Source organism: Spermophilus citellus (assembly GCF_964194105.1).
Source record: "Spermophilus citellus genome assembly, chromosome: 6".
NCBI lineage: Eukaryota > Metazoa > Chordata > Mammalia > Rodentia > Sciuridae > Spermophilus > Spermophilus citellus.
In genome coordinates this window covers 151,839,287-151,862,746 of record NC_138187.1, presented here as the reverse complement: position 1 = coordinate 151,862,746, position 23,460 = coordinate 151,839,287, and positions in this window count along the sequence as shown.

The following is a 23,460-nucleotide window of genomic DNA, read 5'->3' as shown; positions in this document are numbered from 1 at the left end:
GCCTGGCACATAGTAGGTACACCTCATAAGTAGTTTGCAGCTGTCGCAATTGGTGAGGTGTGGTGGCTACACAGGGAACACCATGCAGCTCACTCAGAAGAGTGTCTGGTTTAGAAGAGGATGAAAGAAGACAGGTTGTAGAGACCCTTGCTCCATTTACATAAGAGTTTAAAGGGTATCGTGTGGCCCTATCTACAAAACCAACAAAACCCCACAGTTGTACTAAAATTTGAAAATGTGTGAACTTCTACTGCCTTCAGAGCACGTGTTGTGGTGAGGGCCAGGGTGAGTAAGAAATAATACCTGTTTTCTAGAAGCTACAATGTAGGGGGTCTCAGGGAGGGAGTGGGATTGATCAGGGATCAGTCACAACTGCAATAAGTATACAAATGATTAATGGAGTTGTAAAGAAAGAAAAGAAATTATTCAGGGCTGGGGATGTGGCTCAAGCGGTAGCGCGCTCGCCTGGCATGCGTGCGGCCCGGGTTCGATCCTCAGCACAACATACAAACAAAGATGTTGTGTCCGCCGAAAACTAAAAAAATAAAATAAATATTTTTAAAAAAGAAATTATTCCTTGGAGCTAGTAAAAAGGCTTTTTTGAAAGAAATGGAATTGAGCTGAACTTGAAGGAGAAAGTAGAGCAGACAGTGGAAAAAAAGGGGAATCGCTAAATAAGAATAAAAAACCAGGAAGGGAGGGCATATTTAGAATAGGGCTAAGACACATGAAAACACCAGTGAGCTGACTTCACCCTAAAGAGGTGACGGACATGTGGCCAGGAGTAAGCCTGAAGCATAGAAATTATTACAGTTATTCCTCATATACTATTGAAACTTTGAAGTTCTATATTATAAAATAAGGCTAAGAAAGTCCAAGAGAGTTCTCCCTTTGCACCTTAAGAATAATTTGAACCTTTTTAGAGACTCAAACATCAATATTTTTTCTGATATGATTTTTATTTTTTAAATAAGTTATACATGACAGTAGAATGCGGTATGATACATCATACACAAATGGAGTATAATTTCTCATTTTTCTGGTTGTACATGATGTAGAATCCCACTGGTCATGTAATCATATATGTACATAGGGAAATAATGTCTGATTCATTCTACTATCCTTCCTACCCTCATACCTCCTCCCCTACCTTCACTTCTCTCTACCTTATCTAAAGTAACTCTATTCTTCCCTAGCGCCCCCCCCCCCTTATTGTGAATGAGCATCCACATATCAGAGAAAACATTTGGTCTTTGTTTTTTGGGGATTGGCTTATTTCACTTAGCATGATATTCTCTGGCTCCATCCATTTACCAGCAAATGCCATAATTTCATTCTTTGTTAAGACTGAGTATTGTTCCACTGTGCATATATACCACATTTTCTTTATCCATTCATCCATTGGAGGGGACCTAGGCTGGTTCCATGGTTTAGCTGTTGTGAGTTGAGCTGCTATAAACATTGATGTGGCTGAGTGCAATATGCTGATTTTAACTCCTGTGGGTATAAGCCAAGGAGTGGGATGGCTGGGTCAAATGGTAGTTTCATTCCAAGTTTTCTGAGGAATCTCCATACCATTTCCCATAATGGTTGTACCAGTTTGCTGTATTACCAGCAATGTATGAGTGAACCTTTTTCCCCACTCCTCACCAACATTTGTGGTTGCTTGTATTCTTGACAACTGCCATTCTGACTGGAGTGAGATGAAATCTTAAGAGTAGTTAAACATCGATATTTTTGCAAAAAAAAATAAAATAAAATTTATCCCAGAGTCTCTGATTTGGGTAGTAGTTAGGAGAAGTTTTGCTGCAGTAAAAATGAACTTGGAACACTCAGTTCTGAGTGTTTCACACCCATTCATTTGAGTTAGTCAGCCATGTTCAGCAACTCTCCTCCAAGTGGAGACGCAGGAATCCAAACTCCTTACATCCAGGGTTCTGCCATCCACTAAAACCTTCATGGGACTCTTTACTGAATATCTGTATTTGGCTGTCCAATCAGCAAAGAGAAGCCACTGATTGCACAGCAGTTTCAGAAGTTAGGACCAGATGGAGATATATTATATCCACCTACACTGCATGAATTCTCAGCCCTATCTATATTGTGAAGAGAGGCTGAAAAATGTAGGAGTACATGTGTATTAGTTTCCTATTGCTGCTGTAACAAATTACTACAAACCTGGTGACTTAGAACAACATACATTCATTCTCTTATTATTATGTAGGTGAGAAGTCTAACTTGGAACTTGCTATTCAAATAATAGGGTCACCAGGACAACATTCCTTCTGGAGGCTGTAGGTCAAATCTGGTTCTGTGCCTTTTCCATCTTCTAGAAACTCCTTGGCTTGTTACCTTCCTCCTCTGTCTTGAAGGCCAGAAGCATCCTGTACATGTTGATACCTGACTACAAGGTATCACTTTAAGACTGAATCTTGAGTATTTTGTTTCTGTGGCTGTTTCATTATGTTTTCATATTTTAACATTGTTTTCACATTTCAAAACCAGGCTGTGTATCTACAATTGACAGCAGAAGGGTCATGCTGAAAGGTGGTCTTCACTGCCCACACCCATGCAGACTGAGGGGGGTCGTGGAAGGTTGTTTGTCATTTTGCTGATGCCTTATTGAATTATTTTGGTTCACAGCACAAAAGTGTGGATGAACTTTACTTAGTGTGGTTCCCTAAATATTATGCAATATCACCAAAACATTACTCATGTTTCCACAATGAAGGAAAAAAAAATCCCTGTACACACAGTTCAGGTCAGCATAGGACAGCTGAATCTCAGTTGTCAAGAGATCTAGAAAGGAATCAAGATCCCTTCCACATTGCTTGTTTGCTTTTGTTTTTCACTTTTTAGAAAAGCAACAACCCAGAGTCTTTCAAAACCTAGCAAGGGTTTTATTTTGTTGTTGAAAGCTACACAATGAACTTAGAGGTGGCCAACATCTAGGTAGGGGAATCTGGTGTAACTGACACTCACATCACAAAGGACTGTGCCTCAGTCTCCAAAGGGGGGTCCAAGAGGAGCTGCTTAGCAATCCTCAATGTACAATTTAATTAATGAGAAAAATATCTGTTTAATCAAATAGGAAGTGCAGACAAAGCCTAGGTATTCTTTAAATATGCCTCAAGTTCAAAGTCAATCTCAAACATGCAAAAACAGGGAAATTCCCCTAGAGAGCAGCTCCTCACCATGATGCTCTGCCCAGCTGCCTGTGGCCAAAAGCAAATAATAAGAATCTTTAAGTATTGGACATTTTCTCTAGTAGTAAATAAAATAATTTGGGGGCATGCCTACTGTTCCCACACCAAAGAATCCTCTCACAGAAATCATCTCAATACATCACAGAAAGAACATGTAACCAGGGACTACCAAGGTTCCTTTCATCTACAATGGTCCATTATTCCCTGGGTCCACTACCAATAGTGACCTATAACCAGCTCCTGTGGGCTCTTCAGAACCATTGTACACCTCTTTCCCACTTTGTGTTCAGTAACATCTCAGCAGTAGCCTGAAATGGACATGGTGAGAGAATTTACACCACAGAAATTGGCAAATGCTCTAAATCCGAAATTTACCTTTTATTCTTCACTTTTTTTTTTAGAGCTTGTTGTTAAGAATTTACCAGCACAACACTGACCTGCATTGACTTTAAAATTGTCTTCAGTAGAGACAGATATACTATGCTATATTACTGTGCTTTGCTTTATTGTGCTTCACATATATTGTGCTGTTTACAATTGAAGGTTTGTGGCAACCCTGCTTGGAGCAAGTCTGTCGGTATCATTTTTCCAGTAGTTCAAATGATCATCAGCATTTTTTGGCAATAAAGTATATTTCAGTAAGATATCATTGTTTCTTTATATATAATACCATTGCATGCTTAATGACACAGCATACTATAAATATAACCTTATATGCACTGTAAAATCAAAAAAAAATGTGCCTCACTTTATTGTGGTATTTGTTTCAGTCAGGTAGCCTGGAACTGAACCCACAATATCTCCAAAATATGCCTGCATATTGAAATGGGCCATTATCTCACATACTGTTGTTCAGTGGGACCTTGGGATTGGGACCTCAGATTGATCCCCTAAAGCTTTTAACATCTCCATAATTTTTTTAAAAAAAGATTCCTATCTGATATTAAATAAGAAGTACTTTTCAGAATATAAGAACAGGGTTTCTTTTCTTTATTTCATTGATATATCCCAAGGACTTAGCAACACATGATAGATGGTCAATGAATATTTACTGGTGAATGATTAAGAATTGTCTAAAGTTAAAACCACTGTCCTCCTGTAGGCAATCCCACCAGGCTTTCTATGTCATCAATATTATAAATTCTTCACAGTAGAAAGAAAGCTCCTCTCAATAACTCTTTCTGTATTCTCATAGTAGTTCTAAAACCCCTATATTATAATCAGCTACTTTATTATATACAGATGTGACTCTTCCACTGTAATAGAAGTTCCCAGAAATCAGGGTTAGAATTTTTGCCTTGTTTAAATGTTTATTTACTTTTTAAAGGCAATATTTCCACTCTTTTTCTGATTTAGCTCATGAAGGCATTGCATGGGAACTGGAGGACTTGACTTTGCTCCTCAGCAGCAGTGCAAGTCCTTTGCAGCAGTAATGTGATAACTGACACTCCCTCCAAGTCTTACCTCTGCCTCGTGTCATCGGCCCTGGAGAGAATTCAGGTTCAGTACATGTTTGTTTAAGGAAAAACCCGGAGGAACTTCAGCAAAGCCCCACAGAGGAAAAGCTGGACTTCTTCCTAAAACATTGCCTAGCCTCTGCCCTCCACACATATGTAGTAGCTTTTAATCTTTGGCACTAGTCACCTGTCAAAGCAAATCTTTCTTAAACCGGCTTAAGCAGGAAGACAGGTCAAGTCTTTATTTTGACAGGATCTGTACAACCAAATGAGGCTCACCATGTCCTAGCCCTTGGCCGTCCCCTCTCGTGACTCCAAAATAACCTGAGCTCCTTTGATGTAACAAGCTTTAGGAAGTTCTGCCAAAGCAATTGACTGATCTTTCCCAGGAAAGCCAATAAATGTATTAATGATGATGATCAAATTAAATAGATTTTCTTAGACATTCCTGTCACTACTGGCAGAAATAATATGGAACACCCTGACCTCAAGAAAAACAGGCCTTGAAGATTCTTTGGCTGATTGCAGGGGCTTTACTAAGAGGGGCGTGTGCTAAGAGGTTTTAAACTGCTAACAGCAGCACAAGGGCCACCCTATTTCAGTCATTATGAAATAAACAGCAAGCTTTCACACAGGAGCCAGCACACTCAGCATTGACTGTCAGTGGAAACTCCCTTGGGACCCAGGGTTGCACAAAATTCAACAGGAAAAAAACAGCACAACATCCTCTAAACACTCTTTCCCCACTACAAGGTTCTGTAGTCTTTGAACTTGCTAACTTCTGCTTGCAAAACCAATCTACTGTGAAGATGTTTCACAGAAAGGAGTTTTAATTGTTATACTGGGCAGCTTCTTCAGGGATACTTGGAAGTCAGAGAACTGAACATTCCAGAACTCTCTGTCTCAAGTGTGAGACTGATCAGCCAAGACTCTGGACAACAATTTCCTAATCAATCAAGGTCAAAGCTTAAAGCACTTGTTCAGATTTTAGAGGTGTATATTTCTGTGTGTCTTATGTATTTGTTTATTTACAGGATCCTGTACCCGAGGACAAGGGAAGGAATGCTGCCTCCTAGTGGGAGAGAGAGGAAAAGGAGAGAGAGCCAGCAGCAACAAACTGGAGGAGAATCTCAGATCCTAGATTGAAATATAGACTCTGCTCTTCCCTGCTTTTTAGGGATCTGACTCTATACAAGATATACACAAGATTTCTTTCTAAAGGTTTTTACGGCCTTTCTTTGTAGCCCATTTGAATCTGTCGTCCAACATTTTTTTTTAATCATTTCCTGTGTACTCAAATATGTGTCTGGAATCACAGAGGATGCCAAGGAAATACTAGGCAGGATTTTCGCCCCCAGAGTGTGCATGTATGTTTCAGTTGGAGTGACTAATCTGTACCTGAAAGCCATCAGTAATAAGCAAGTCTTCATCTGGGTGGCTCCATCCAGCTGATAAGGGTGTTATTTTCTTCCTCACTCCTCTGCCCACAGGAGCAAGCTGGAACTCCTTGACTTATCTTTGCAATCTGGTCTCCCACACCCCGCCAGCCCACCCTCTGCTTAGCCCCTTTTCTTGCTACTTCTCTCCTACATCCCATGTTTCAACCACCCTTGGGCCTGGCTCCAGGGAGCCAACCTCTAAGACTTTCTTGTATGTCACTAGCAATCTAGCAAGACATAGTGGCAGAATTGTCAGAAGTCCTCACGGAGAAAAACTTAGGTGTGATCCTAGGTAAACTGCTAAGAAGGGTCAGGAGCGATATTCCCCATGGGCAAGCTCAAAGAACATTTCAGAATTCTAGTTCTGAGGAGGGTGGGCCCACTAACTACAGAACTTTGCTCAGTAAACCAAGAGTGGACTTGCTTGGGAAAATTGTAAACCACTGCATGCCACCATCAGAGAGCCCTCCGTGTCCAGCATTGTCACACCTACCCTCTCCTCTGAACAAAAACTGGAGAAAACCTGTTAAAGGGGCACCTAATCATGAGTCAGCTCAGAGTGAGCTCTGAACTTCCTAGGTTCTCTTGGGCCTCTGTGCTTTTCACAAGTTTTCCTGGGACCTCCCCATTGATATTCTATGCCAAGTTCATCTCAATACTCAACAAAACTATTTCTTCCTCCGTAGAATCTTCCCTGAATGACACTATGTGCTAGCCTAGCCAAGTCTATATCAGATGCCCAACTTTGGTGATCCCGTCGTACTTGATGCACACCTCCTACCATCGACTACACTATCATAAACTTTTGGTGCATCTGACCCCTTCATTGGGATGAAGGCTCCCTAACGGGATGATTTGTGTCCTATTTTTCTATGTCCCCTTGCTTCTGTTCTTAGAACGTATTCATGCTCTTTTTTAAGACAAAGAAAGAGGAGATCATTGAGAATGCCTGAGTAGTGGAATTCATAGAAAAAGCCCTAGGTTGTTAAGTGGGACTTGAAAGGCAAGGGAAGGTCCTGCCTGCCAAGAAAACAACTGTGGGCAAGAATATGTGAAAGAAACAGCAGAGGCAGGAGCCCAGCTGTGAGAGGCAAATGTTTTCCATACATCTGATGAAGAGCAAACAAAATCTATTTACTGTTTCTTTGTCCTTTGCAGAATGTCAATGGGATAGAAGTATGGTATAAATTTGTTACTGGAATTGTAAACAGACGGAAACTTTAGCTGCAGTTCCATTTCTGAAATCAACAGGGCTTATGGACTCAGAGAGAACTAGTTATTCCCCCTTACATCCTCCTCTCCCAACTCCCTGAAAAAGAGTCTTGCTCAGTGGATGTGTGCAGCAGGAGATGGATAGCTAGACATTAGCCAGCATGGTGGGTCCTTGGCCTCTGTGATTACAGCTTCCACCCACAGGCCTCGTCTTCCTGCTGGTGGCTTGTCCCTTAAGCACCAGGTTGAAGATTATTTTGCAGATAATGTAAAGATTACTTTGGAGAATGGCGCTGGGGGCCGTTATCTGGTTAAGTGATTGGAGAATGGAAAGAATTGAGCAATTCCTCCGTTTTGGAACAAGGTTATTCTGAGATGGAAAATGTCAGATAATACAACTAACCAGACCAGAATCTTCTGTTTCTTGAGATTTTGGAAAGTAGGACAGTGGGCAAAGAAAAAGAGGGACATATTTTCTCTTAGAGTCAAATGATAAGAAAAACAATTATGAGAGATGGTTCTATGGGGAAAAAACAACTTATAGACCATGTTTCAAGATAGAAAACATCTCATTTATACACTTACACTACTTCACATGGATCTGCAAAGCAGATAAAGCTATATTTAAAAAACTAAACTTAAGATCTACAAGAATCTTAATTTTAAAAAAAGCAATGATTGTTCTGTGATTAAATGAATCACGTCAAATGAAAAAGCTAATACTATAAAACTTCTAGGAGAAAATCTTTGTGAGCTTGGGTTAGACCAAGATTTCTAGGACTCAGCAACCAAAAGGATAAATGATAAAACAAAACAAAACAAAACAAAAAGTCAACTGAACTCGTCAGCCCTGAAAAAAAAAAGAAGAAAAAAAACCCTCTTCTTAAAAATGTCAATTCCGTTGATTTATTTATTTCAACTATTTATTACCCATTATGTACCAGCACCCTTTTAAGTTCGGATTATGATAATAAATTAGATTCCCTCTAACTATACTGGTTGAAAGAAACTGGACTGGAACAGGAAAATGAACACTTTAGAGCAATTTACAATTAGGAATAACACAAAGCATAGAAATTTCTATTAATCAGATGATTTCTAATGTATTTTAATTTTTTTCCATTTAAACCCATAGACAAGATCTAATACCAAGAAATGATATTGATATTCTACGCCAAGTTCATCTCAATAGTCAACAAAAACTATTTCTTCCTCTGTAGAATCTTCCCTGTATGACACTATGTGCTAGCCTAGCCAGGTCTGTATGTGTTGCTCCCCTTGTTCCCCCAAGGAATGGTGGGAAATGCTGAGGAACAAGAACACACCCAATAGACTGGTCAGTTGGTCTTTGTCGAAGTTCATGCCTTTGAGGCAAGAATTGAAGAAGGTGGATGCAGGATAAAGAATAGTAGTGATGGGGTTGAGCTGTAGCTCAGCGGTAGTGCACTCACCTAGCATATGTGAGGCCCTGGGTTCGATCCTCAGGACCACATAAAAATAAATTTAAAAATAAAGGTATTGACAACTACAACTAAAAAGTAAATATTAAAAAAAAGAATAGTCGTGCTTTGGGGGATAGTCTGAGATCACATTTCACTCCATATTATTGTACTATGGGACTCTAGAGTCAGGCAGATCCAGATTTGAAGACTGGTTCCTTCTAACAGTTGTGGGATCCCAGACTCTAATGAAAATGTCTATTTTATAAAGTTATTGTAAGAAGTAAAAGGGGAGTAAATATAAAGTGCAGGGCACATAACTGGACCTCAATAAATGGAAGCTACTGTTGCATCATGATGATGATGGTGACCATGGTGATGACGATAAAATCCAGTCAGGTTCCAAAAGTTCACCAGGACTAGGTAGCCCCTTGTTATTTTTGGGAAATGTGGCTCCTCCCCGATGATAACCTGAAGATCTATGGGAGGAATGTGTGTACCTCCTTTGTTCCCCCATGGGATTCTTATGACAAGTATCACTCTTCAGTTACCCTGAACTGGACTTTGAATCCCTCTCTAGGCTGTACATCCGAGCTGTTTATTTCCAGTAGAGGTAAAATGCATTTGCCATTCCTAATTTAAGGCTTCAGAAGACACCCCTTTCAGACCTTCAGGAAGTGTTTCCTTATAGGAAGTTTCCTATAAGGCTAAAGGCCTGAGTCCAGCCTGAGGAGGAGAGGACTGGGGGTTTTAGAGGGGGCTTAGCCACACCACAGTACAAGCGTATTTCCTAAATAATCAGTCACTATTGATTTTGTTTTTATTTAGTTTAACTCTGTTCTTCTGTTTATTCTATACTTGAAAATAAACTATCAACCCTTTACTCAACTTACTGGATTCCTTAAAAATAGGTTTTTGACTTTTCAGATCCTAGAGTCACATACCCCTGCCCCAATTTAGAATTAGAGATGTTGTTCCTTGGGTTAAGAGGACTTTGGACTCTTTTGGACCAGAAAACAGCTCCATGAGACAGACAGAAAGAAAACTGGCCAGGTTAATGATCTGGCTTCTGATTCTGCTACAGTTACTAATAGACTCAACTGAACAGCTGTCGAAAACCCAGATGATAGGCAGTGGCCCTGACCAAGGACCTCAGAGTCTTTGCAGCATTTTAATGTGCAGCCAAGATTGAGAACCTTTGTCCCAAGGTGCTTGGGAACTTTGTAAAATATCTCTGGCATCCCGATCATTGAAGTAATGATGTTATGGGTATTTTCTTGACCGAGCTTTGGGTTAGATGTTGTTATAATGCTGTTCCATTCCTGGGACAGTTCTCTCACAATGAAAAAAAATCCCACCTTTTGAATGTCGTACTGGAGTTTTACATACCTGAGAAAATTATAAGGTCTAGAACTTTACCTTACCTATAACACAAAATACTTCGGCATGATTTTAATTAATATATATTGAATACTTAAAAGTTGTATTTTGTTCTGTCTAAAACTTTCCTAGGAGTAGCCAAATCACTAATATTAGCACCGCTTGTGGTATTTGAGTAGTTAGCTTCTGTAAATGTGGCTTTCCTGGTGCTCATCCGTGCAGGTGCAAAGAATCTGATAATTCCAATGTGTTTAAATGTATACTTTTTGAAATACATATTCCTTACAAGATATATCCATTTCATGTTTCTTTATCATAAAATGTTGATTGTCAATCACTGTGGTTAAGTGGGTTATGCAATCTGTGGATTTTATTTCAGGATAATAATGTAATACTATGAAATATTCCTTATAAAAATGGATCTTAAAGTTGACATAGGGTCAAGATCTTCTGACCTCGGAATTCCCTTCAGGATCTGTAATCAGGAAGCTTCAGTGTGTATCTCTGTTTATTGAGCATGAAAGTTCCAGCAAGCCTGTCAACAGGGGCGTCAACTTTGAGCAAATTACTTCACATTTCTGTGCTTCAGTTTCCTCATCTGTAAAAATGGCCTAATAATGGTACTTACCTCACAGCTGTCAAGAGAATTAAGTGAGATTAACCATGAAAAGCATGTTGCAAAGCTTTTGGAATGTAGGAAGTACTAAATAAAAGGCACCTGTTTTGATGATGATATAGATGATGATGATGGTGATGATGACCACGACGACGACGATGACGTCTGTGGTAACTATGATTAATTAATTAAGTATGATTCAGAGACAACCCAAAGAATCTTCAGTCTCTTCCTCAGCCAAGTACGTCATCCTTACACTTTTCTGCTGCTTTTCTGGAGGTTGAATACTGCCCAGTGCATATGCTTGGGATACCTAATCTTGGTTGAGAATCTCTTGATGATCTCTACTTCTTCATCCCTGTGGTTGTTTTGAGCAGTATCCATGGAGGATGGATAAGGACTTTCTTTTCTTTTTTTTTTTTTTTTTTTTTTTTTTTTTTTGCTAGTGACAGATAAACTCATGATGGTGTCAGCATTTCTAGGAGCTCAGAGACTTTGCTATGAGAATGTGACCCTCCTGCATCTTTCAAAACAGAGCCAGGAGCCACCTTTTTCTGTTGGTTTGCTTTTTTCCCCCATTCTTCACTTCACTTACCTGATTTTCTTCCATTCCTATCTCCATGAAAATTTAGTGAGAAAACTGCCTTCTCTTTGGAGGAGTCTAATCTGGATGATCTGTGCTACCATAGGGACAGAAGGCCTAAAGCTCACTTGGGGCACCATGCAGTAGGCTCAATGCCAGCATCATAGCATTGTTCCAATGTTCCACCCAACTCTGGCTTTGCTGACCTGTAATATTTGCAAGTGAAGAAACTGTTTTTCTCATTCAAAAAGTGCATCTCCTTTGTCACTGTCAGGTACATCCACTCTCTGTGCCATAGAATCTGTCAAATTTTGTAGACATAACAAACCAGATGGGTCTCTCTCTGGGGACAGTCCACTTTGGAATACAGTTCTTCACCGTGAGGAGCTTCAGCACCATCATAGGAGTGTTGGGTAGGGGCCCATAGACAGTTGCAGACTTCAAGCTATAGAGGCACTGAAAAGCATCCAATATTTTGGAGCAAGATGACATACAAATCATTCTCAGAAATGAAGATACCACAGTCAGTAACATAATGTGCTCTAATAATAGAATTTCTTCTTATTTTACTAAAGGAGAGTCAGTATTAACTATTTATTAATAGCCAGGAATAATACTAAGTTTTTTTATATTCCTTGTCTTAACTAATGATCATGAAAGCCTTCTGAGTTAGGAACAAAGATAACCCCTTACAGATGGAAAAATTGAAGTTCAGAGAGGTTAAGGCATCTGACCCCATAAATGGCATGGTCTCCACTCAGGCCTAGTGTGTCTAGCTCCAAAGACCAGGAGACTAGCTACTATGCTTCAAGCTACAGTGCTTCACCTGAGCAATTAAGCCATCATTTGTACCTACTTCTGGAATAACCATAGTCTCTCCCAAAATTGTGTTTGACCTCCACCAGCAGCACTTTCTAGGGGAAATTCAATGTGCGCCACAAAAATGAGTCATATTTGTCATTTTTTTTTAGTTGCCAATGGACCTTTATTTTATTTGATACGTGGTGCTGAGGATTGAACCCGGTGCCTCCCACATGCTAGGCAAGCGCTCTGCCACTGAGCCACCCCAGTCCACATTTGTCATTTTAAATTTTCCAGTAGCCACACTTTTAAAGATAAAAAGAAATGGGTGGAATTAATCTTAATAATGTATTTTTAACCTAACATATCTAAAGCATTACTATTTTAACATGAAATCAATATAAAAATTAGTGGAATAATTTACACTTTCTTTTTGGACTAAGCCTTAATCATCCGGCATGTACTCCACACTTAGAGCATTTCTCAGCTCTGACTGGCTGCATTTCATTACTCAATAGTCACCTGTGGCTAGTGTTACCAAATTGAACATCACAAATCTAAATCCACATATCCCAACCTTCTTAATAAATTTGGGGGAATCTTTTTGAGAATCTTTCAAAGGATAAAAAGGAAAAAAATTAAGATGAAAAGTTTGCTTTTAGTTATTTTTTTAAATTTATTATTAGTTATTTTTAAAATTTTATTCCAAGAAAAGAAAAGAAATATTAAAAGGAATAAATTGCACCATTTTCTTCTGTAACTAATAGTCCACTTAATTGCCTAAAGCAGACGAGAAGCAGAGTGATGGCACCTACATGGTGATATGACATGGATCAGATGTCCTCATACTCTTAGAGAAGTGCTGGGCACCATGTAACTATCAGGAAACTCCATCAGACAGGACCACCATCACCTCCCAGTCATTCCACTCACATTCACACACCCCCATGCTCCAGCTTGAAAGGTGAGGTGCATGAGCCAGACCACACCAGCAAGGCACAGACGCTGCCTCGTGTCTGGAGGACACACAGAGACCTCAACACCTCCCTTCACTATCAGTCCCTGTCCTCAGACTTGCACATGCATCAGAATCACCTGAAGGGCTTGCTGTGCCCTACCCAAGGCTTGCCGAGGATGGATAAGAGAGAACGTACATTTCTTTTTTTTTTTTAATTTTTTTTTTAAAGAGAGAGAGAATTTTTTAATATTTATTTTTTAGTTCTCGGCGGACACAACATCTTTGTTGGTATGTGGTGCTGAGGATCGAACCCAGGCCACGCGCATGCCGAGCGAGCGCCCTTACCGCTTGAGCCACATCCCCAGCCCGAGAACGTGCATTTCTAATGAGTTCCGAGGGTGTTGTGCTCTAGGTCAGAGGACCACATTTGGAAAAAACAAAGCTCATCCGTCAATTACCAATGTATCGTTCATTCAATAGCAAGAACAAATCTAAGAAAAAGCACAGGCACTTTTTTACGAGACAAATATGTTACAAAAAGCTCTGCCCTTATCCCTGATGCCAATCCAGTAATAAGAACACAGTTTTGAGAAAAGGAAAAAAGAAGTATTGCTTTGCTAGCCAAGAAAAAGACTCCTGTCCCAGAGGCTGGTTTGCCCATGAGGGAGAACAGAGGGTTTTTAAAAGAAGTGATTCAAAGGCTACATTCCAGGTGTTCCTGCAGGGAGATTATAATTCACTTGTTAATTTGGAAGAGGAAGAAGAGGGAAAAAAATGTTCATTTTAAAATAAGTTTCGTGGCGGAGCAGCGAGGGCTATACTATATTCAAAGCATGAGGTGGACACTGTCACTAATATACTTTAAATAGTAGACATGTTTGGTTCTTTCTCTCCTGGCCCTCCTCATTTCCTCTAATCCGTGAAATAATGAAGTCATTGTGCTGGGAAAAAAAAATAAGGTAGAGGGTAAAAAAATAGGAGGTAAGAAAACTGATGGAAAAGAGGAAGTAGGGCTGAGAGCGATTCCCAGAGTTCCGGGTGGCACAGCAGCAGGCAAGATCTGTGCTCAGGGAGGAAAAGGGCAGCCTAGCCACTTCCAGGTCCTTAGGTGAGACTGACACACAGACTAGAGCCAAGGTTGCTCCTCATTCTTTTCAACCCAGTCCCAGAGGTAGCTTAAGCAGAGATTATTTGCTCTTTGCTCTTCAAGAAGGGAAGCAGTGTTTGAATGGCATGTGACCGTGGGAAGTCACCAACCACAAGAACCTTGGATGCCCCTCTCCTGGGATCATACAGTGCTTCCCTCCCTCTCGGCCAAGCCGGGTGTTTTCATCTCTGACCTTTCAGGGCACCTGGATTTTAAAAGGAGGAGCATGAAACTTGCTGAGTTGCAAGCAGCTGGGAATTTGGAATGTGTCTCTGGAGATACACACTGAGCCTGGCTCAGAACTTCCAAGAAAACTCAGTGGGAGGGAAGGAAAAACAGTGCAATGACATGACGCCTTGCGGGGCCCGCCTTGGCCTTGCTGAATTGTCCAGAGCTTGCATTCCAGCTGCACTGCAGTGACCCCATGTTCCAGTAAACAAGGAGGGGATGGGATGGACAGACCTCAGATCAGGCGACCCCAGAGCTTTTAAATAGACACAGGGGGGCCTGCCGGCGAGGTCAGGGAGGAGGCTGCCTTGTGCACATCCTGGATCATCGAGGCACACCCACACCACCCCCATATACACTCCTATGCACTCATGTCCAGTGGGTTCCAGACAGACAGACACACACACACACACACACACAAAACAGATGTCCCCGCCTTACGAGGATCTGAAACTGGTGATGTCCTTGGGGACCTTCCCAGGGACCCCAGAACATGAGGGCTGCAAAGGGTAAAGTAAGTAGACGCTGACTCAGGCCAAGCCAGGCTGCTGACTAATGGCATCCACTCTCTAAGCAATCCCCCTGTCTTCCAGAAAGACAGAGCCGCAGCAGACAGCACATTCTGTCCACTTCCCCATTCGATCTCATGGCTTTTGATCACAGCCTGACAATCCTGTGATTCTTCCGTTCGATTCTGCCCTCCCTATATTCTCCTCTTTTCTCCTCTGACTCTTCTTCCATTCCATCAGCCAGCAGATCAGCCTAAGTAATAACCAGAGGGGCTTAGAAAAACACAAGGAAGAGTTAGTTACACAGGCTCAGAGGGCAAAGTTCTGAAAGTTCCTGCCCAAGGGTGTCCCTCTGCTTGGAGTGATTTAGGGATTTGTAGCCCAATGGCATCTGTAGATTCCCCCTTTCGTGTACATGCAACTGATGTTCTGTATTGTACATGACAAGGTGGCTCAGGACTATGCAAACCCAGCTCTGAACAACCCATGGTGGACTCTTATTCCTCACAGCTTCCTTTCCCAGAGATTGTGCTTTTCCATCAAGGCAGGTGACAGATTTACACTCCAGCCTCCTGTGCTGCGGCATCTCTGATCTCTGTCTCAACATCCCCGATCATCACAGGGGTGCTGTGGAGAGCAGTTCCAGGGCAAAACTGTTAACCAGAGCACTGGGCCCCTGCATGAGCACTGGGTCTACTTACCACTCTGTGTGTCCCTCTCATCTTTCACAGCCTGCCCTGGTTCACGAGTGACTTATTTTTGCTGACTGATTTGTCTTTTCCCTTTACCGTTGGGCTGCTATTTCTTCCTTTTCTTGTAGAGTGTCAAATTCATGTCATAACTGCATCTATTTGGGGAGTAGGAAAATGGTGGGTTTAAGAGATTCCCTCCGTAAAAAGCTGTCTGACTCCTGCATTAGGGCTGTGAATGGTGTGTTCGGGCAGCCTCAACGGCTTGTCTTCAATTCCAGACCCTTGCTTCATTCTGGATATGAGTGTCCAGCGAGCATTGTCAGAGTTGACTCACCAAATGGTCACACCCCAGGTTTTGCAAAACAGCATGAAAAACGGTGATGTTTGCCTGAGTTCTCATGGCAGGAAAAGGCCTCAAGCTGTTTCCTTAATAATAACGACAACAGGACCCGCCTCCTGTGTGTCTCTCCAGTGTGCTTATGGCACCCTGAGTAGTTTGTCTGATGTGTCTAGCCACCTACTAAGGTGTAGTCATCCTCACTTCATTGACTGGGGCTATAAATTGAGGCCAGAAAGGGGAAGAAGCCAAGTATTATCCAAATCCAGCTACACTGGGTCCCAGAGCCCACACTGCACTCCACCAACCACACACCGCTTTGAAAACCCAGCTTGGACTCTGAACAACCCCTTGTGGACTCTTATTCCTCACAATTTCCTTTCCCAGAGACTCTGCTTTTCCATCAAGGCAGGTGGCGGATTTTCAGTCCAGCCTCCTCTGCTACACACCGGGACCTAGGCAGCTGTAGAAAAGCACTGAGCTCGGTGGAGTTAGGCAGTTTGACAGTTTCTGCAAATCATCTAAAGTTCAGAGAAGTCAGAAAATTGTGGCCCCAACAATGAGGTGGGGGTGGGGACAAAAGGTTTAGTGACCTGGAGGTTAAGCAGCTTTCATGAACAAGACTGAGCGCTGAGCCAAGCTCTTCTAGCCAAAGCTCCTTCCAACATAGGGCTCCCTGAGAGGAAGGCAGCAGCAAGTGAAGTTGAGAGACCAGGACATTCCCTGCTTTTAAGCACCCTCTCACCCCAGTTGGCTTAGCTCGGGCCACACTGCCAGGTGCACATATTTATCTGACCCTAAAGAACTTTTTTTTTCTGGCCCTGATTTATTTTTATTTCAATTTTTATTACTAATGAAATTTATTTTTAATCAGTACATAAAAACATGAAAATTGTGCATAACATTGGGGTACCATGTGACATTTTGGAATGATCCTACATGAGCGTCTCTTATGATACTCTGCCTTCTCCTCCCCTTTTCCCATAAACAGAACACAGTGCACACAATGGAAATCAAATACTCTTGCTTTTTATTAGCTGTATGACTTAGGGTACATTTCTGAATTTCTCTGAACCTTAGTCTCTCATCTAGAAAAAAATAGGATTATAATCAGACCTTTATAGACTTGTTAGAAGGATTAAAAATAATAATAAGCTATAGTCCACCTTGTATAGACAGACTATGCAGTCAATAAATGGACATTGTTGGCCAGAGACCTGTTGCAGAGCGCATTCCTTCTCTAGAATCAGCTAACCCTAGAACAGGAACTGGACATGTTAGAGATTGAGGACTTTGGCTTTCATCTAGCCCTACTCATTGATTTGGGAAGGAATCCTAGATTGAGAGGAGATTCATTAGCTTGTCCAAGGTTATATGCCTTACCAGTTCCAACCTTCAAATAAGGCAATTAATTCACCAGAGCAATAGGAAGCCTTGACTTTGAACTTGAATGAATGTAAATCTGAATTGCACCTGGAAGTTTGGTGGCCTTAGAAAAGTGCCTGATCTGATTCTGCTTCATTTCCCCATGGACAGCATTGGTGTAAGAGCAGGTCAGTGAGGAAGACAGAAAGGGATAATGTGCATCAGGTGCCCAGGGAGCCCCACTCACTTGTTGGGGGCGCCTGCTGTGTTCCTCACCTCATTAAAACATTCCAAGGCCATTAGAACAGGGAAAGCCCAGTAGGAGGAAATGAGTAGAGCTTAAAACATAATGAGCTTTGAAATCTAGAGATTGAAATGGGGACATTTAAAAACTTCTGCTAACTAGACCCCAAATGTTAACTTTAGAGCAGAGTTGGATACACAGATCAGGGAAGAATTCTGGGTGGCAAACGTCAAGAGCAAAGACTGAGATTACCTGCAAGCCGACCTAGAACTCTACAGTGAGGAGGAGTCCACATGTGTGCAGGCAGGGGGAAGGAGACAGGCAGGATGATCCTGAGGTTTCTAGAATATCCTCCAAAACAATTTTGAAATCACGCCAGTTTCTAGGCAGAATTATATTTTGATTTGGCAGCACAAAGTGGGAGGTGGTTTGGAGATGGGTGACCATTTTTCAGATGCAGATTCTTGTTTTGAAATAAGGAACATGTGCGAGTTTTGCAATGAAAAGTGAATTCTGGTTTAAAAAAAACATAATAATAATAAGAATTCTGTTTATTCCAAGATGAATATGGAAAATGGTACAGAGACACTCCACAGTAGTTCAACCCCTGAATGATCCAATTACAGGTTTTGAAATGGACCCAGCGGCAAAATTTAGAAACATAAAATGGAAAGGCGGAGGAGAAACAATTTTGCAACTGGACAAATTACTGAGTCCAAAATATCCTCTGGGGAAAAGAGGGTTTGGAAAAATAATGTAGGCAGCTTCCAAATGCCCTGAGAGAGTGAGAACTGACATCTCTAGGGATAATTGGGCTGAGGTTGATTAGGGTTTGTCTTAGCCTAATAGTGCTGGATGGGTAATTGATGAAGAATAGAAAATTATTTTTCCCAGTTTTGTATTCTGGGAAGTACAAGATGAGGGTGCCGGCAGATTTGATGTTGGAGCAGTCTGGTCTCTGCCTCTAAGACTGTGCCTTGAACACTGCAATTCTCCCTAGGGTTGGATTGTGGCTGCTCTATAGCAGTAGAAAATCCACTCCTTCGTGTAGTGGCCTTAGTTCATTCATGAGGCTGGACCCCTCATGACCTAACCATTAAACCCTACCACCCCACTCTGTTGCCTTGGGGATTAAGTTTCCACCATACAAAATTTGGTGGTGACAAAAAAATATATATATTCAAATCACGGCAGCATCTACAATTCACCCAGATGCTTTGGCAACCTGTTCAATGCAGAACAATGGAAAGTATCAGCGGAAGCAAAGTATGTAGTCCAATTTAACAAATGAACAAAAACAGCAGAGAAAAGTATTCAAAAGTGAAATTTTTAAGAACTGGGGCTAGAGTTTTGTCACCTTGTATTCCAGGGGCTGGCAGAGGGATTGCATTCACAATTTATTTAATTAATGAATTAATGGTCTAGGCTCCCTGACATCTTAAAGTAATGATTGAGAACCTATTCTATAGAACAAAAAATAAACAAATAATCAGCGCACAATGCCTAATGCAGCAACCACAATCATGGATGCTAATACCACGAAGCTATCAACTCCATCATTTCACTAAACACTGAATTCCTGTCTCTTGGGCATTCAGCTCTGAACAAAACAAACAGGCTTCTGACCTCCTGGAACTGGTCATCCACCGGCAAGCTATCATTACTCAAATAAATGGCATAATTAAAAACTATTGAAAAGGCCACAGAGAAGAAGTTCAAGATAGTATGTGAGAGTTCCTGGAAAACCTAATTTGGGATGGGAGAATAATCTGAGACCTCAAAGACAAGAGAGAACTAACTAGATGTCCAGCATTCTGGATAGCAGGAATAGCTGGGGTGAGAGCCCTTTGTGGGAAAGACAATGAGAGTCCAGCATGGCTAAGTGAGCGGCTGAAGATGAAGGCAGAGACGGGTGACATAAGCCTAAGGGGCAGACTAAGGACTTCAGGTTTCACCTATGAGAGATGGGAAAAATTGAAACAAACTTTTATTGAATCTTGACCCAATGTGATTTGTATTGTAGAAGATCCCCCAGGGCTGAATGTTTTTGGAGAGGAGCCCTCTAATTAACACAATCAGGCAATCAATCAATCAAAAATATCCTTTAAAAATATTTTGAGTCTAGCTAATAGAAAAAATAAATCTCTCCCAGTCACTGGTCATGAACTAAGCTGTAGAAGAATTCCTTGTAGAGCCCTGAATAGAGCTGCAAAACCTGCATTCTAACTCCATTGCTTGGGCTGGGGTTGTGGCTCGGTGGTAAAGAGCTTGCCTAGCACGTGTGAGTCACTGGGTTCGATTCTCAGCACCATATATAAATCAGTAAAATAAAGGTCCATTGACAACTAACTCCATAGCTAAAATCATCAAGACAGGGGCAGTTTTTAGAAACATCAGGTCACAGTTTTAAGTGGACAGTCCAAGTGCACATGCAGACAACCTGGTTTTATTACACTGACCAGGAAAAGGAGATAAACAGTAACTACAACTAAGATAATTGTCCTTGGATGGGACAGACTCCAAGCGTTGATTGGTTGATACCCCATAACTCCCTTTGATGGTGAATCATACAGTTTCCTGAGAATTTATTTGTGGCTAATTTATTCCAGTGGCCCATGATGAAGCCACTGCTTGACATCAGACATTCCACCCAGATCTTCCAGACTTTTTTTTCTGGTTGTGATAGCCCAGATTAAAATGTTCATGTCATTCTAGCCCAAGGAATTTTGGAGTCTCCATTAAGTACAAATTTGAATGGGTTGCCTGTATTTGGAAGAGGCATGAGATCATTGGTAGGCTCCTCTGTTGCTATAATAGACCTTGACCTTCCACTTAATTATGTGGCTTCCAAAGCACATGCATCATGGGGAACCTTCCTGAAAGTCTAACCTCAACCATAAACTGAGAGTCATTGCACTTATTGAGAATTTAGGTAAGAGGGTCTAAAAGACGCATCTCTAAATATGGTAATTTTATTGTTAAATTAGCCTGGACTACCAAAAAATCTTTGAATTTGAGCCTCATCACTTTATTATCCTAAGGAACTCATCATGTTTCTCCATCTTCCTTTTTATTTCTTTTTGCTTTTATCAATAATTGTCATGAAATCAATTCATCAATCACCATGAGATTGATATTAACAACTTTACATAATTTAAGACAAAAATCCTCCCTTATCTGCACAGGGAATATGTTTTAAGACCTCCAGGAGATATCCAAAATTACAGATAACATCAAACCATGTGTACACTATGTTTTTCCTATGTATACATACACAAATTTAATGCTTTGTCCATCTTAATTGTGGCACAATTTTTGCAATTTGTGGCACAATAGCAAAACTGGCACAAATGTCCATTTCTTTAACATTTTACAGATAAAAGATTTTACAATGGATTGTAGCAACTTGAGCATACAACTTTTGTATTTCCTTATTAAATCAAGAATTTTCACTTTTTCACATAAAATGTGTGATTTACAGCCTCTCTTTGGCATATTTGAATTTCCAGCATCACTACTCTGGTGTTTTGGGGCCTTTATCAAGTAAAATAAGGGTTACTTGAACTATAAGCACTAAGACACTGAATGAGATCTACCAAGTAACTAATGGGCACACAGCATATACAGGTGGATACATCAGACAAAGGAATGATTAATTCTTGGATGGGATCACACGCCTCACAGAACCCACAGTTTAGACCTTATGAATAGTTTATTTCTGGAATTTTCCGTTTAATATTTTTGGTTGACCATGAGTAATTGAAAGTGCAGAAAGCAAAATTGCAAATAAGGAAGGGACCTCCTCTTGGATAATAAAAATTATCCATGTTGATCCTTCTCTTTCTCCCTATTTTCCTATCTTTTTGTTTCTTTTCCCCTCCTTAACCCTTGCCCATGGCTGCCATAAAGTCTTGACCAAACTTTTTATCTGATCCTAGTCACTTGCCTCTTATGAAGGTCAGAAATTGAGCTTCTCTTTCTTAATTCTATGTCCTTTAAAAGAAATCCTTATTTTATTAATCTGAATGTTTCTGTTTTTGTGAAAAAAAGTCCCTAAAAAATAAGTAAAAAGCAAATAAACTAAATATATTTTTCTTACATCCTAAAATATTTATCTACTATGGATGGTGAATTGGGAGGACAATTCAGACCAGATCATGGAAAATTAGGCCAGCTCACCACATATGTGTGATTGCACTAAATAAGACAGACAGGCAGTGTTTTCTCAGGAGATTCCCCTCTGACAGCAGACACTGAGAAGAGCCCTGAGAGAGGACTTGGGCCACAGGGGAACTAAAGCCTAGTGGCCTCCAGTTAGCCATTAACCTTGGGCTAATCCCGCCACCTTTCTGGAATTTGTTTTCCTCATCTGTAGAAAAAAAGTTGGACCAGAGAAAAGAGCCTGCTGGAATGTTCATCTGGTTTGTACTGAATCAATAGATCAGTTTAAAGAGAATTTCTAATTTTAGACTTCAAATTTATCCTCACAGTATGGTTCACCAGTTAATTTGGTCTTCTTTAGTTTCTCTCAGTAAAGTTTTATAATTTTAATATATAGATATTTTACTTAAATTTAATTCTAAGTAATCATATTTTGATACTATTATGAACAGTATATTATTCAATTTTCAGTTTTTCACTGAGAATACGTAGAAATATAATTGGCTTTTTAAAAGTTCCGATTAACATCCCAAATGACTTTGTGTCCCTCAGTTTTGCAAAATTTGTTTATTGGTTCTTGCAGCTTTTTAACAAATAGATTTCTTATTATTTTCTATTTAGATGAGCATATCATTAGTGAATAAAAAATTTTAATTCTTCCTTTCTACTGGCTGGGAATTCTAGTACAAAGCATAACATTTAGTTTGTTCATAATTTTAAGGAGATAATACTCTGTTTTTAACATGAGTATATTAATCATATGTTTTTCTTATTTCCATGTTATAGGTTAAGGAAGCTTGCTTCTATTCCAAATTTGTTGAGAGTTTTTATATGAATTGTTGCTGACTTTTGTCAAATGCTTTTTCAAGCATTTGCTCTTTTTCAGTCTCCAAATGTAGTGAATTTTGTGGATTGACTTCCAAATCTTAAACCAACTTTGCATTTCCTTGATAAAGTCCATTTGGTCATGAGGGAGCATATATTTCTTATGTATTTTGGGTTTGATTTATGAAAATTTCATTAGGAATTTTTGTGTCTATGTTTATGAAAGATATTGGTCTATAATTTTCTTTTTATTGTTTTTATCAGATTTTGCTATCAGGGTAATTCAGACTTCAGAAAATGAGTTTCTAAAAATCTTTGTGTAGAAGTATTATTTCTTCCTTAAGTGCTTGGTAGAATCATTCAAATCAGGAAAACATTAACAATACTGTCAGCATGTAGGCCTTTCTTATCACATTTTTTGCCTCCCTCCCAAAGAAATTACCATTATCCTGATTTCTACATTTTTTTGTTCTGTTTTTACAGACACATAAACACACACACACACATACACACACACACACACACACGTATTCTTTAATTTTGCTTGGTTTTGAAACTAATAAAAAGGGCACAGTGTGTGTCATTTGCTTTTTCTTAAACACCAACTTTCTGAAATTAATTCATATTGTGAAGAATTGAAGTTCTTATGTCTGTGTTATAGTACACTGTGGGCATACACTACAATTTTTTATTTATTAATTTTGACTCAAAATTAAAAGACATTTTGACTACTACAAACAGAAACAGTATAAACGTTCTTTTACATGGCCCCTTGTATATAAGTGTGTGTTTGTAGGGCATATAGTTAGGAGTGGAATTGAGTGGAAGGGTGTGAGAAACTGTTCCCAAAGTAGTTGTACC